Here is a 14657-nt window from a genome sequence, read left to right on the forward strand (position 1 = left end):
GCTGCATTGCTGCTAATACTGTAATGGTATTCACTTGTATGATTTTCATGTTCTGTTTTATGCAAGAGAGAAAATCCATTTTTCCTGATAAGCTGAAAGTTATTTACAGAAGTCTTAATAAATTTTATCAGTTCATTTTGATGTTACAAGTGTTTTATTTTCTTGCACTGAGATCATAGGCTTCCTTGCCATAGAGCCAATGTTTGTTCCCATGTTTGTTCATATATACTAAAGTCTTAAAATTATTGCAACCTTACTTAACACGCAAGCATATGCAAGTATGGAAGTTATATCAAATTGTTCAAAGGTATATGTTTTTGACACGATTTTGAAACATTTACAGTATATATAAAATTATATTATTTACACAAGTGTGTGTGTAAAAGTAACCCCAAAAGGTGTGCTTATATTACACAACTGTTGTGTAAAAAAAAGGAACCCCAAAAGGTGTGCTAATATTACACAACTGTTTTGCAAAAAAACTACACAACTGTGGGGTAAAACCAGTGCCCTGCTTGACATGGGTAAAATTTACACAAAATGGGGTACAAAAGGGAACATGGTCATTGTTGTGCAAATTTTACACAATGCTCAGTTGGTAAAATAATTTACACATTGTGTGGTAAAATATTACCCCACAGTAAGGTAAAACTTTGCCAAAGCATTCATGTGTAAAGTTTACACATCTGTTGACCATGTTCCCTTTTTACACCATAGAGGTGGTCCATTTTACCCCATGTTGAGCAATTATTTTTAAGTGTGCACCGAGTGGATTGTTGCCATATCATACTTAATCTGATTCATTTGCTTTGAGTAAGAGGAGACAGCTAACTGGGACAGAAATACTTTTCTTGCAACTTCTATCCACCGGCGGGTTTTCTGTGCATCCTCCATCCAGGTTGACGACAACGGGACACTCAGATTCGAGTTAATACAGTATGAATAAACTATCTTTACTCAGCAGGTTTGTATGGGAAGGGCCTCGAAATCACGTATGCTGTGACCATAACCTCTAGGGCATTCAAATTGAAAGGAGCTATACATATAGACCAGGAATCACTGTGTGCAAGGGCGTAGGAACCGGGGGGCTGGGGGGGGGGGGGGCGCCAGCCCCCCCCCCCCCAGTGAAAAATATGGGGGGCGGAAGTATCGTTCCGCCCCCCCCCCCCCCCCGCTCCGCAAGTCAGAAAACCCCTTTTTCATTTCCAAATGAGAAAAAAATCTCATTTGAAGCACCAAATTGCATCTAAGGCCAGGTGAAAATGCAAAATTCTTTACAAAATGGAGTGGGTGTTGAAGTGTGCTATATTGCACCAAATTGCATCTGAGGCCACCTGGAAATGCAAAAAAATTCCAAAGGGGAGGGGGACACCCCCTCCCCTTAGACCCCTCCCCCAGGCCGGCCATCAGTCTTCAGCCCCCCACTCAAAAGTACCTTCCTACGCCACTGACTGTGTGGATATCAGTGTGAATTAACCTCATGTTCTTTGCTCGTTTAATACAAGATGGAGGCGACGTCAAATTCAAACATCACTATTATGAACCAGCTAATTATAGTTCTTATTAAATATCTCCCGTTTTGTTAATACACAAAAAAGTTGATTTTGAACATAGTAAATTTGGGAATGAGGTTCAGAATGCAGATACTGCCAAATGCTTGTCAACATTCCTTTAATAAAATCGTTGTTGTTATTGTAAGGAATTGAAACAATTAAGGCTTAACTATTAACTTTATTTCAACTTTTAGGAAAGAACATTTTTTTTAGCGTTATGCTGAATATAAGTCTAGATAACGGAGGCCGTGGCAGTGAAACTTCCTTGATATAGTATATTGATAATGATATCCAGTCGGCTGCTTCAAAGTTTGGAAATATTAATAATAGCTAACATGTAAGTCACGTCTGGAATAATAATAATAATAATCATATTCAAAGCCTTACCTTGATAATGTTATTCGGGACTGGTATAAAGAAACAAGTGCAGTGAGTTGTTTTCTGTCTGTCCGATGTAAAGCAATTGCAATACTTCTCATACGAAGTGACGTAAATTAACCGTCCGATGATAATGTACGGAAGCTCTAGACCGTCCTTGTGGTGTCATGTTTAATTTTTTAGTCAATATTAGTTGTTGTTCTTTATGCTACAGCTTATAACAAAGACGGATAGGCGGTGCATGAATGATGGGTGTTGGTTGCAAAATTGAGCGATATATGAATGGCATTTCTATCAACATGCCCTTATTATGTACGTACAACAAATCGAGAGAGTATTGTCAAATTTCAATGTATGAAGATGAAATAATCGATCGAAAACCACATCAGTCCCTGTACATTGGATTGTAAGAGCCAGCATGTATACATGGAACTGTTCAGGAAAACGTCGTCATCCCAATCACTTCCATCTGGATTTGTTTTAGAACCAAAAGAAAGGTTCTTGAGGCCATGAACGCTTATGACCAATTGAATGCATGTGTATTTGGAGTTATGGATTGATCACGGACCAATATGAGTATTGTACTTAATGTAGATTCAGTGGCGGCGGAACCGGGGGGGGGGGGCTCAGCCCCCCAATGAAAAAGTTGAGGGGGCAAATACATGATAAGCCCCCCCAATATTTACCAAGGCTCCGAAACGTGTATCTGCCCATTTTTCAATGCATACTTGTCGATCTGTCCGATGCACACGTATACTATATAGGTGTAATAATTTTAGTAATTGCTGGGGCACCCTCGGCCCGTCCCCTGGCTATAGACCACATTGTCACCCCAACCGCGTCTTCACGCCCCATGAAAAGTGGAAGCAGTGAGTGTGAGTACCGGTAAGCGTAACACAACTTCGTCTTAGGCCAATGACTTGCGCCTCATTTCAGCCAGTTCTCCAACATCCCCTTACTTAGCGGCGGAGCGTCCATATATACAGTCAGGGGCGGATGCCCCCACCCCCCCCCCCTTGACGGACTCAAATGGTCAGCTTTTCACTACTTTTTATTTATTCGCGATTGTTGACTATTTTATTTCGCTCTAATATACCTATTGACATTTGTCATATTCTGTTGGTGTAATTTTCCGACAAAATAGCGACGACACCTATTTATTCTCCGTTTATCTGCAAATTAGCAAGGCCCGGAAAGGGTCATTTCCTGCAGTCTAGGGAGTATCTTTACTCAAAATTTTTCTGTACGCTCCGCGCCAACCTGTGGTGGCGCTCCGCTTAGATAGTGTCGAAAGCGCCCCTACAGACCATTCTTGCCCCCCCCCCCCTGACCAATACCCCTAGCTCCGCCACTGCCCTTACTACACTCAAAACGTCTTTGCGAGTACACTACTAGTAATAGCTACTCTCTTAAAACACCATCGAATATACAAATTACAATGTTTTTACAGACTTTTACGTGCAATCTGAGAAATTGCAGGCTTGAGACCCATATTTTAGGGCTAGATATTCGCAGTATAAAACACTCGGGAAGTGCCGTTTCCGGCCATCTGGGGGTTTGAAAAAAACCCAAAATTTTTTGTACGCTCCGCGCCAACCGATGGTGGCGCTCCGCTTAGATAGTCTCCACACATTAGCCCCCCTCCCCCCAATAATTTTTCCCTTCCGCCGCGCCTGTGTAGATTCACTACACTTGTTGTGAATATATGCTAAACCTAATAATTCCAAGACAATTAACATTGGCAGGGAACAGAGGGTAGATCTGGGGGTAAGATAGAGGGGAAGGGGATCTGGGGGTAAGATAGAGGGGAAGGGGGTCTGGGGATATAAAATAATGGAAGGGGAACTGGGGTAAGAGAGAAGGGAAAGGGGAACTGGGGGCATTGTGAGAAGGAGCAAGAGAATCGTAATCAAGACGGAAACGGTCTATCTGAAAGTTATACTTGTGGGGGAGTGGATGGGGCGGCGTGGGGGGTGGGCGTGATTGGTGGGGGCAATGATCGAATGAGGGTATTTATCTAGCTGCAAACATTTCTTTCTTAAGACCTAAGCATATTTAGGATGCTTAAGTGATCAACATGATTTGATAAGTATAAAAGAATCGATTATATTTTTTGTGTCTATGAATAATTATTTCGCCTTCTTATATAATGATATTTTGATACAATTCATCCCCTCCCACACTACAACTAATATTCATCACAATTTCAGTAACTAAAATTGAAACAGTTATTCTGAAATGTGCCATCTAGAACTCCGTACCTTTCCCTACAATGGTTTGAGTTCACGTGGCTGTAGCTACGTAAGTAGTGATAAGGAATATTCTAAACATTACAACATAGGGGTATTCCAGGATTTACAATTGTGCACTCGTAGGCGTTCCATAAATATCGAAAAAGAAAGTAAAGTGTCCAATTCGATATCAACATGTTGCAATTCCATATGAACACTGTATGCTTATTTTGAATTTGATATGTTGATGGACGTAATGATATATCGTATTATGTTTCGACAATTGTCACTTTGTTTTACTAAAAATGCAACGGTGTCACCGCTATAGCACATGAAAACTATTCAAGTTTTAGTTTCACATTCCAAATTTGAGTTAAAGAGAGTTTAGAGTGAAGGAGAGGGGAACTGGGGGCATTGTGAGAAGGAGCAAGAGAATCGTAATCAAGACGGAAACGGTCTCTCTGAAATTTATACTTGTGGGGGAGTGGATGGGGGTAGCGTGGGGGAGGTGGTGCTAGGGGGAGGGGAGAGATGGTCGAATGAGGGTATTTATCTAGCTGCAAACATTTCCTTCTTAAGTCCCAAGCATATTTAAGATGCTTAAGTGATTAACATGATTTGATAATTATAAAAGAATCGATTATATAAAGATTATATAAAGATAGATATAATATTCGATTATATTTATTTGTGTCTATGAATAATTATTTCGTCTTTATATTTAATGATATTTTGATACAATTCATCCCCTACCTTACTTCAATTAATATTCATCACAATTTCAGTAACTAAAATTGAAACAGTTATTCTGAAATGTTCCATCTAGAACTCCGTAACTTTCCCTCCAATGGTTTGAGTTTACGTGGCTGTAACTAGGTACGTATTGATAAGGAATATTTTGAGCATTACAACATAGGTGGTATTCCAGGATTTAAAATTGTGCACTCGTAGGCGTTAGGTATTTAGGAAATCTACGGAGAGCCAATCGTTCCATAAATATCGAAAAAGAAACTGAAGTGTTCAATTCGATATCAACATGTTGCAATTCCATATAAACACGTCATGCTTATTTTGAATTTGATATGTTGATGGACGTAATGATATATCGTATTTTGTTTCGACAATTGTCACTTTGTTTTACTCAAAATGCGACGGTTTCACCGCTATAGCACATGCAAACTATTCAAGTTTTAGTTTCAGATTCCAAATTTGAGTTAAAGAAAGTTCAGAGAGAAGAAGGGGGGAGGGAGGGGGGGACTGGGAGCATGTGTCACCGTATAGCACATGCAAACTATTCAAGTTTTAGTTTCAGATTCCAAATTTGAGTTAAAGAGACTTAAGAGAAAAGAAGGGGGAAGGGAGGGGGGTACTGGGAGCATTGTGAGAAGGAGCAAGAGAATCGTAATCCAGACGAGACGGTCTTTCTGAAAGTTATACTTGTACTGGAGTGGATGGGGGTGGGGTGGCGTGTGGGAGGCGGGGCGTGGAGTAGGTTGGGTCTAGGGTTTACGTGGCTGTAACTAGGTACGTAGTGGTAATGAATATTCTAAACATTGCAACATAGGGGTATTCCAGGATTTAAAAATTGTGCACTTGTTTAGGCGTTAAAACCCATAAACCATTTTAACCAGTTTTTCTCTCCAACAGTGAAAACTAATAAAATCTTAGAGTCAGAAAGCAAACTGACCTTCAGACATACAATGGCTTTTGTCAGGCTGGCATTGTTGCCATGGATGAACAGATATCAATTGTTTCATTTCAATGCCAGTTATTGGACACTGTGTTAGCTTAATAGCACCTTTACGTATCATCACGTATCATGGAAATTGTGGTCTTTAATCAGATAGTGAAGTCATACTAGTTGAACACAATACAGGAATGTAGAAATGCATTGGCTATTCAACCAATCCTACCATTCAACCTTGATGATTACTGGTAATTTAAGCAAACCATCAATTTATCACTGGATTTGAGGTCTGATCTTATGAAAGTGTATACTCATAGGACACGAATTGCGATCCTGTCTTTTTAAACATAGCCCCCCCCCCCCCAATCAAACATCCTCATTCCCCCAACACCATGTACCTGAGCTACAGATTCATGGATATATTACTTCAATGGTACCGTGCATGCAAACTTAAACAAGTCTTCAACTGCACAAATGAAATCACTATGCAAAACTAGGATGGAAACAGTTGGAATCAAAGGGGCGGGGGTGAGAATCAAAGATATTAAGTAACCTCAACCATTGTGCACTTCCCAGGTTCAAAATCAGAGATATTCATATACCTGTGAGTCAAAAAGACGGTTAGTATTTGTTCTTTCGGCGCATTGTTCATTTAGGCGGTTGTTGCTTCCCATGGGATTGTAGAAATATACATCACCCAACACTGCTGCTAACAAGAAGGTTAAAATAGATGCACAGCGCAAGAGGATCTTGGTTGTTTATTTGGTTTTCTATAAGATTAATAAAATATAAAAAGAATCAATACCAGACTGCAAAACGGACTAAAACGGATGGCGCTCCCAAAGTCCCACGTACAGACTTTAGTATATAATGGGATTACCCCTTGATCAACCAAACAGCAAAACTGCAGTGTGGTTTTCGACGATGCAATGTGAATAATCATATATAATAATATAATAATCACACTAGGCTGTAGGGTATAGCCATGATGAACAACATACTTCAATCTAAGTAGTACAGCTAATATACAGAGATATGATATCAATATTCACATTGGCAGCTGATGACCGAGATGGAAACTTTTCTTGTATTCAGCATACAGATTGATCTCTAGCAAATACAATCGGCTTCTTCTGCTCAATGTTGTACACCTAATAGCCGTACATTAGGCAGGCGTCGAGCGATTTTTACCCCTGGTCACCAAGATTTTTCCTATGCTTTGCCTCTCAAACATCTTACTAGGCGACAGTTAATTTCGTAAACGGCGCCTAGTCATTTCACCAACATTACTACATCCAAATCTGAAGTTTTTATTTGGCACTGAATCTCAAAAATTGCGAGGTACGACGGAAAACTTAAACAACGGAAGCAAAGATATAATACTGATTATTCAGGGGCGTATCCAGGGGGGGCGCAACAGGCGCGCGCCCCCCCTATTGGCCGTCACCAAAAAAAAAAAAAAATTGATGACGACCTTTATGTGAGATGTCGGTGATCGCTCAACACCCCCCCCCCCCCTCCCGTATGCTTTATTTTTTGTTTGCCAAAAAAAAGTTCTGGCGAAGTTCGGCGGCATAATAGTTTTAGAAACATAGATGGTAATTGTGTTTGTTTTATCACTATAAACACTAAATGGCATGCCAGCCATACTAAATTGTGCATTTTGTGTCCATATTTATTGGAAATGTTGCTTATTATTAAGGTCGAAAAATGGATCACATATGGCCATGGGCGGCGATCCTGGGTGGAGGGGGGATATATCCCCCATGAAAATGGGTGGAGGGGATGTAATGCACCATATCCCCCCCCCCACCAAATGCCAGGGATAAGAATATTTTCATGCCTACATTTATGCATCTTCGTTAATGTACGGCTCTTTTTTAGCTTAGCTTCATTTCTCGCCTACCATAAACGCAGTGCGATCTTTTCAAATAAAGCGTCTTTATAAAGCAAAAATAGTTGACTGTAGGCTTCATTGGCCCTATAACAACAAAATGTATTATTGCGCCCACGGTATTGATATAGTACATATATGCACCCTCATAGTATTCATATAGGCCCTATAGTAGGCCTACACACGTACATGTTCCCTCGAACAGCTGAGAATCTCATGTAACCAGGGTAATGCTTAATACACGTTTCACCTGGATGCCCTAGCAATCGGTACCTAGGAATGTAACTATGTGTAATTGTGTATTGCATGTGTATAGGCCTATAATAGCCTGCATGAGGCCATTTTCTTCATCGAATAATATAACAGAGCTCTCGAACATTCTAACGTTGCGCCTGAAACAAGATTGACAGGGGCAATTTTCCCAAAATAACACCCGAAATAAAAAAAAAAAATGTATTTTGGATCCTGATTATGAGATATTTCGGACATGACATCCCTATTTTAAAGTTGGGTATATGCCGCTTGGAAACCTCGGGAAGTGCCGTTTCCGGCCATCTAGAGGGTTTGTTAATCCCAAAATTTTCTTGTACGCTTCGCGCCATACATGGTGGCGCTACGCATAGATAGTCAACAAGGTCATATCCCCCCCCCCCCACTCGGAAGTACGGATCGCCGCCCATGCATATGACACCATTTTGCGTTTCAGCCCTTCTTTGAAAGCAAAAGTTGTACACCCCTCCCCTTAGACCCATCCCCCAGGACGGCGATCATTCATGCCTGGCGCCCCCCCCCCCCTATTGGAAAATCCTGGATACGCCCCTGTTATTCACAATGATATCGTCCATTCCAATACATTAAGCATGTAGAAACAGTACGTTTCATTACACACCGATGTACACAGGCATGTATGTAGCGACGTAAGTTAGCGAAACCACTCAAGTCAATGGAGATTGTCCAGACTTCTTGATTCATATTGACGGATGCCCTTAAGCTAATTCCAATTGCCAATAGCCTCTTCTATGCTAATGAGGCGTAATGCACATCTATCTAATATGTTGGTCGGTTGGAGATACGGTAGATTATAAAACACGGTTTCCACAATTTGACCCCTAGTGACACCATACACTCTAAAAACTAAAGTGCTGATTTCAGCACTTAAAGACCTATTTCATAGCACTTTGTAAGAGCCCTATTAGGGACAGCACCCCAAGTGCTAAACACAGCACTGACAAAGTGCTATCTCTCCCAGCACCTCATAAAGTGCTAGTTTCTGCACCCAATAAGGTGCTGGTTTCTGCACCCGCTAAGAGCTATACCCAACACTTTAAAGTGCTTAAACTATTATATTCAGAGGATCTTCGCCATTGCTTCAAATAGTCCACAACCCCATAAACAAGTGTCTTCTTTGATGTCAAACAACAAATTGATGGAAGCTGAGGATACCATTCTTCAAGACATTCCTCACTTTTTTGACACATTTTGTGCATACTAAATCAACAAGAATAAAGGAAAACAGAGAAACTTATAAGATTTACGTTTTTATTTCATGAAACAAAGAAAAATATCAAACACAAAGTGAGAATGAAGTGATGAGATTTCAGATCGTTAACTAAAATTTCTGATTTTCTTATATATTTTTACCCTAACATTTGTTTTGAACCAGTGACTTAATTAAAATGAGTAAACCATGAATTTTGCATCACATTTTGGCCTTCTAATTCATTTACAAGGAAGTATGAATGTACCTAATAGTTTGTAAGGTATCACACAACAGCTCAGAAAAATTGGGTCCCATAGATGAATCTCTATCAAAGCAAGCAATATCATGTTTGCATGTGTTGTTTTGTCAGCTGTGATTTTATGATGCCACATTTCTCTCAGATTCTCTTGTTTATTATATTACTAAACACAAACACTAGAGCATAATTAGGAAATTCAAAAGATAGGAAACATTAAAACTGATAAATTATGTCGATTTACACTGGTTAGCATCATCAACAAGCATTGACCCATGATAGTTTGCAGTAAAGAAATATTTAGGTCTTTGTAACCAACATAAACATATCAATACTTTTGCCATGGTTCTTAAGAAAGATGAATAGCTGTATGTTATCACAATCAAATAGTAAAATCATTCAAAAAGACTTTTCTATCAGCTGATTAATAATGCTGTCAATTCTCACTCTACTTCAATACTTGCACTTGAACCTGTACTGCATTTGCAATTATCATATAAGAAAATGAATTGAACACCCCCCCCCCCTCCCTTTTAGACTCTGCACTTGTTTGGAGTAAAAGGAAAGATGCAAGTTTTATAGTTAAGTTATAGTAAAACCTTTAATATTTTGTTGCGGATCTCAGATATAACCACCAGCCTAATAGTAACATAATTATGAAGCAAATTCAGTGAATCAAAGATATATCACTTATCCAACTTTTCACTTAAAGGTAGTCTGTATTGGCCCCAAATTGCATGCTAAACTTAATAGAAGTTTTCAAAAACTACTTTCCTGGAGATCTTTACTTTCCAAATTGACATTCTACATGTGCACTCAGGATAACTGAAATGTTCCAGTGAGGTTAATTTCCTCCAGGGTGTTAATAAGAAAAGTTTAAGAATTTTGACCAAATGTGACCATATTTTAAAATCTAGCATATTTTGGGCCAATACAACCTTTAAGATATCTAAACTCATAACCATATAGTGTAGACAGATTAGCTTAAGTATTTCAGCTAAGCCCTTTGGTTACTATAAAAATTTAAGGCTGTTGACCAGAAGTGCTAGAGTATATCCATGCATAGTGTTCTAGCCTAACTTTATGTTTACATTTAGCCATGGATGTTACAATGTTGAAACATGATATTAATTTACTGTATTAGTACTGAGTGATATTGACAGGAAATGGGACTATGCACCCCTAAAATCCAGTAAAATCCAGATTCCAACTGGATAAGATCTCAGATTGGACAAAAATTAAATTAAAAAAAAAAACAGTTTTGACCACCCAATGAGGCTTTGTTCCCATGGTCCCTTATTTTGGACATCTTCAAACCTATTCACTCCAATCTTTTCATGAAGTCAAAAATAAACTGAAACATAACACTGAATAACATCTAACAGTCGGAATGAATGTTTTAAAACATGATAAAAGGCAAATGTAACAGTGACAACACCCAATCAAGACTAAGTTAGGCAAACCTACGCTACCAAAGGGTGAGCAAGTACTTGACATATTGTGAGTCGTTAATTATTAATGAGTAATTTGTGTGAGTGGCTGAGATCTGGTGCAAGCAGTATCCCTCCCATGTTTATAAGCCCAAACTTAAATCATCAACTGTACAACCTGAATAACTGGTCAAAACTTGATTTATCCATCACAACCAGGTTCATCTGGAGATGATTTTAGAGATATATGTGGGTCTAAGTTGTGTAGTGGTCAGTTTTGTATTTGTTTACCCTGTTTTGTAGGCCTTATAATTCTGTTCATGTCAAAAATCCAACTACACTTTAGATAATAGGTACATACTGAGCTCTTAAGGATTACTAGAATTGAAACACTGATCCCAAAGTAAAAACATACGGCATGTTTTTCTACTTCAAAATGGCCATTGCAACTTAAGAAACGTTAAGAGAAATCTTGAAGAGATTAATGGTAGTAATTAAAACGAATACATTTTAAGACATGCTTGCAACTACTCCACATTTTGCAAAGCAATCCTTATCTCCTTAACACGATTACTTATCTTTTGACCTGATGGAGGTATGCCATACAACACAGTTTGGATAAAGGTGTAGAAATCTGTGAGCTGCACTGCATATGCTACATTAAAAACATAATGAACTTTCATTACAATATCTGTAGCTGCTACAATTCCACATGCTTGCCTGGAAACAGGTAGGGCAACTCCATCCAGAACTACAAAAAAATGCTGCAAGTCAGTCACATTGCTTCCAATGGCCAGGAGGTGTGGCTGTTTTCTGCTGAGTTGGCTTTTCTTTGCATATTCTTCCACATTTGCTCCGATCTAAGAAGAAAATAAATTAAGCATGCGTTAATTTCCAAAATAGTGCCAATTTCTCTAGTAATCTCTGAAAAATTCAACTAGTCCAGGTGACAATCAGTTCACATCCTGCTTGCATCACTAACCGTACTATTATTTATCTTGCTTGAACTGCTGCCTGGCTCGTGCCATATTTTAACCAAATATAAAATCCATATTAATATCTAACCAGCTAAAAAGATATGCAGATATAACTTGATATATAATAAAGGATTATCTGGCTCAGGTACAGAATAGTCTACATTGACCCACATCTGTATCAGATAGTTTTATGTGGTTGACTCTTATCTCCTGAAGGAAAGACACATTTAATAAGAGCACCTATCTGGACTGCCCAGCGCAGATTGAGCCAAGGGGGCTGAGGTCTAGAGGGCAGTATGTCAGCACCAATATCCCCTAGGCTCAAATGGTTAAAGATTGATCACTCTGCATGAATTTTGGTAGATCTTTCCACTCAACACACAAAACAACTTACTGGTTGCCAGACGATGAAGTAACGGATATTGTCATCTCGACTGCATTTTCCACTTTTTCTTGTGTTGAAAGACGGCAATAGGTGAACCTATGCAAAGAGACCGTACCTGGATGCATGTTCTAAAGAAGAAAATAAAAAGTTTCTTAATAATGAAAAACATAAAAACAGATTACATATCTCAACAAAACAGATGCATATGTCAACAAAATAGTGTGACGTGTCAGTTACTAATTGTTCGTTCCTACTACTTGCTCTAGAAATTGCAATATACAAATTACACATAGGCACTGCATGCCAAAATAAAACAAGAAAGAATTTCTGGGATACTTCTATAATTGAAATTGGTTTGGCCAGGAAATTAATACTTTTGCTTATTGAATACACTCTTGGATGGAGGAAACTAGGGCATCAAGTGGTACAGTAACTTGTATCAATGAAGGAACCAAGCAAGTGGCTATACAGGTATACACCACCAGACCTACAACATTGGTTCTACAATGTTTCTAGAATAATAACACACCCCTCCACCCACAGCGCTTTACCAGTACGTGGCTCAAGAAACAAATTTCCTTCAGTTGACCCTCACTCCACAGCTGGAAGTAAAGCAATAGTGAACAGGATTGCCAGCTTAGTCAATTTTAGTGCATGGGCCTAAGAACTGGCTACAAATTTAGACCCAATAGTTATAACCTTTGATCTGAAATCTGGATACAAGTTTAAATCCACTGATTTCAACAATTTGCGAGCAATCTGATAATGATCTGGCTATTTTAGATTCACACGCTGCAGCCTGAATTGACACCTAAATGATCTTTGACATCAAGTTTTGTATACATTGGTGATGGGTCCCCTCCCATGGATCAGTTTAGCCAAGTTAGCTTCAGTACTTGAAAATCCACAGAAGACTGCTGGAGATAATACCACTAAATGAACTATCGTTAGACTGATAGACAGGTAATCACACACAGACCTTACACTGCAAAGTAACATTAACAACACCAACGTTAGGCCTGTTACCACAATACTGTTAGGCCTAGGCTAGGCTACCACAAATTCAAAGCGTAATATGGGTTGGCAGGCCTTCCAAAACGTTTTCCTGTTGACGTCTAGCGGCAATCGGCTCGTATTCTTTAGGCATTGGCATATAAACCAATACCAATACTTATTGCATTGGGCCTGCCTCTCTTATACGTTAAGACTCTGTGATGGCCACTTGTGCAAACATAGTAGACGGTAGTACCAGTAGCACACCTCAATCGAATCACCATTGGCGGCCATAAAGTTAGGCCTTATAAATGTTACAATAAGGAGGTAGGCTAGGCCTATAATTTATAAACGCCCAATCATAAACTTGGCATAGCCTAATGTTATATCAGAGCGCATTTGGCATCTACATACGTGAATAGACCTATGAAATCAGTGGTAGGCTACCATCACTAAGACGTCAACAGAGCAATTATTTCAAGGGAATTCCCGACGTCATCAGCGAAGCTAGGTTATTGAAAACATGAATGATCACTCAAATTTCATAAAAGGTCGCCATATCAGCTTTCAAATATTCCTTACTCTGGAGAATATTCACAGATTTCAATTCAGAAACTTACGTCTGCCGGTGGAACGTTCTTCAGTTGTCACGTCTAGCGATGCGATATGCAACTATTTGGTTATAACCAATAGCGTTGTTGCATGTTACTGACGTCACCGCCTTCAGCCAATCAAAAGTTAATACGAAACTTTCAGCACTTAATAAGTGCAGTGCATCACAACTACGGCGATAGCACTTTGGTATGGTGCAAGCTATTTAACACTCGAAGGTTTAGATACTAGCTCTTAAAGTGCTAATTGATGACTAGCACCGTGTTGGTGCTACTAAATTAGCACTTCAGTTTTTAGAGTGTATGACATTTGACCTCCATGAAAAGGCAATGTACTTCTTTTACTGAACGTGTCACAACTGCATACTTAATATGAGATTGGTTTAAGCTTCCCTTTGTGAGATATCGTGTTTACAAGCAAGGCATCACACACACGCACCCAGGATCACCAGATGTCAAATTGTGTCAACCTTGTAAACACGATATCACAAGAAGAAAAGCTTGGATTAATCTCGTATTTCGTGTGAAGGAGTACCACATTGAGTTCAAGATCCCTAATGTGGAGGTCCAAGTCCATTTGGGGTCACTACAGGTCAAATTGTAAAAACCTTGTAAACAGGATAACTCAAAAACGGAAGGTTGGACGAATCTAATATTTAGTATGTAGTTGGTACACGTTCAGTACAAGATTTGATTGAGGTCAAAGGTCAGTTGGAGTCACCAGACGCCAAATTGTGGTAACCTTGTTTTATAAGCTACCGTATCTCCCACCGACCGGCCTA

The 14657-nt window shown here is 39.3% G+C and overlaps 1 protein-coding gene and 1 long non-coding RNA gene across 3 annotated transcripts in view; both read right to left on the reverse strand.

The window, feature by feature from the left end:
- Window positions 1–2020, reverse strand: part of LOC139981012 (interferon alpha-inducible protein 27, mitochondrial-like) — a 37215-nt gene extending 35195 nt beyond the window's left edge. The window contains exon 1 of the mRNA XM_071993116.1: window positions 1941–2020. The gene's annotated coding sequence lies outside the window, so the exon portion shown is untranslated. The remainder of the gene's footprint in view (window positions 1–1940) is intronic.
- A 7989-nt stretch (window positions 2021–10009) lies between these two features.
- On the reverse strand, window positions 10010–14077 carry LOC139981029 (uncharacterized). 2 transcript variants are annotated; one of them, XR_011797768.1, is made up of 3 exons: window positions 13847–14077; window positions 12281–12399; window positions 10010–11769 (listed from the first exon to the last, which is right to left on the reverse strand). It is a non-coding gene; the product is annotated as an uncharacterized lncRNA (long non-coding RNA). The 2 variants fall into 2 exon arrangements; XR_011797767.1 differs by having other exon boundaries at window positions 13885–13921.
- Between the last annotated feature and the right edge of the window lie 580 nt (window positions 14078–14657).

Source organism: Apostichopus japonicus, chromosome 15 (assembly GCF_037975245.1).
Source record: "Apostichopus japonicus isolate 1M-3 chromosome 15, ASM3797524v1, whole genome shotgun sequence".
Lineage (NCBI taxonomy): Eukaryota > Metazoa > Echinodermata > Holothuroidea > Aspidochirotida > Stichopodidae > Apostichopus > Apostichopus japonicus.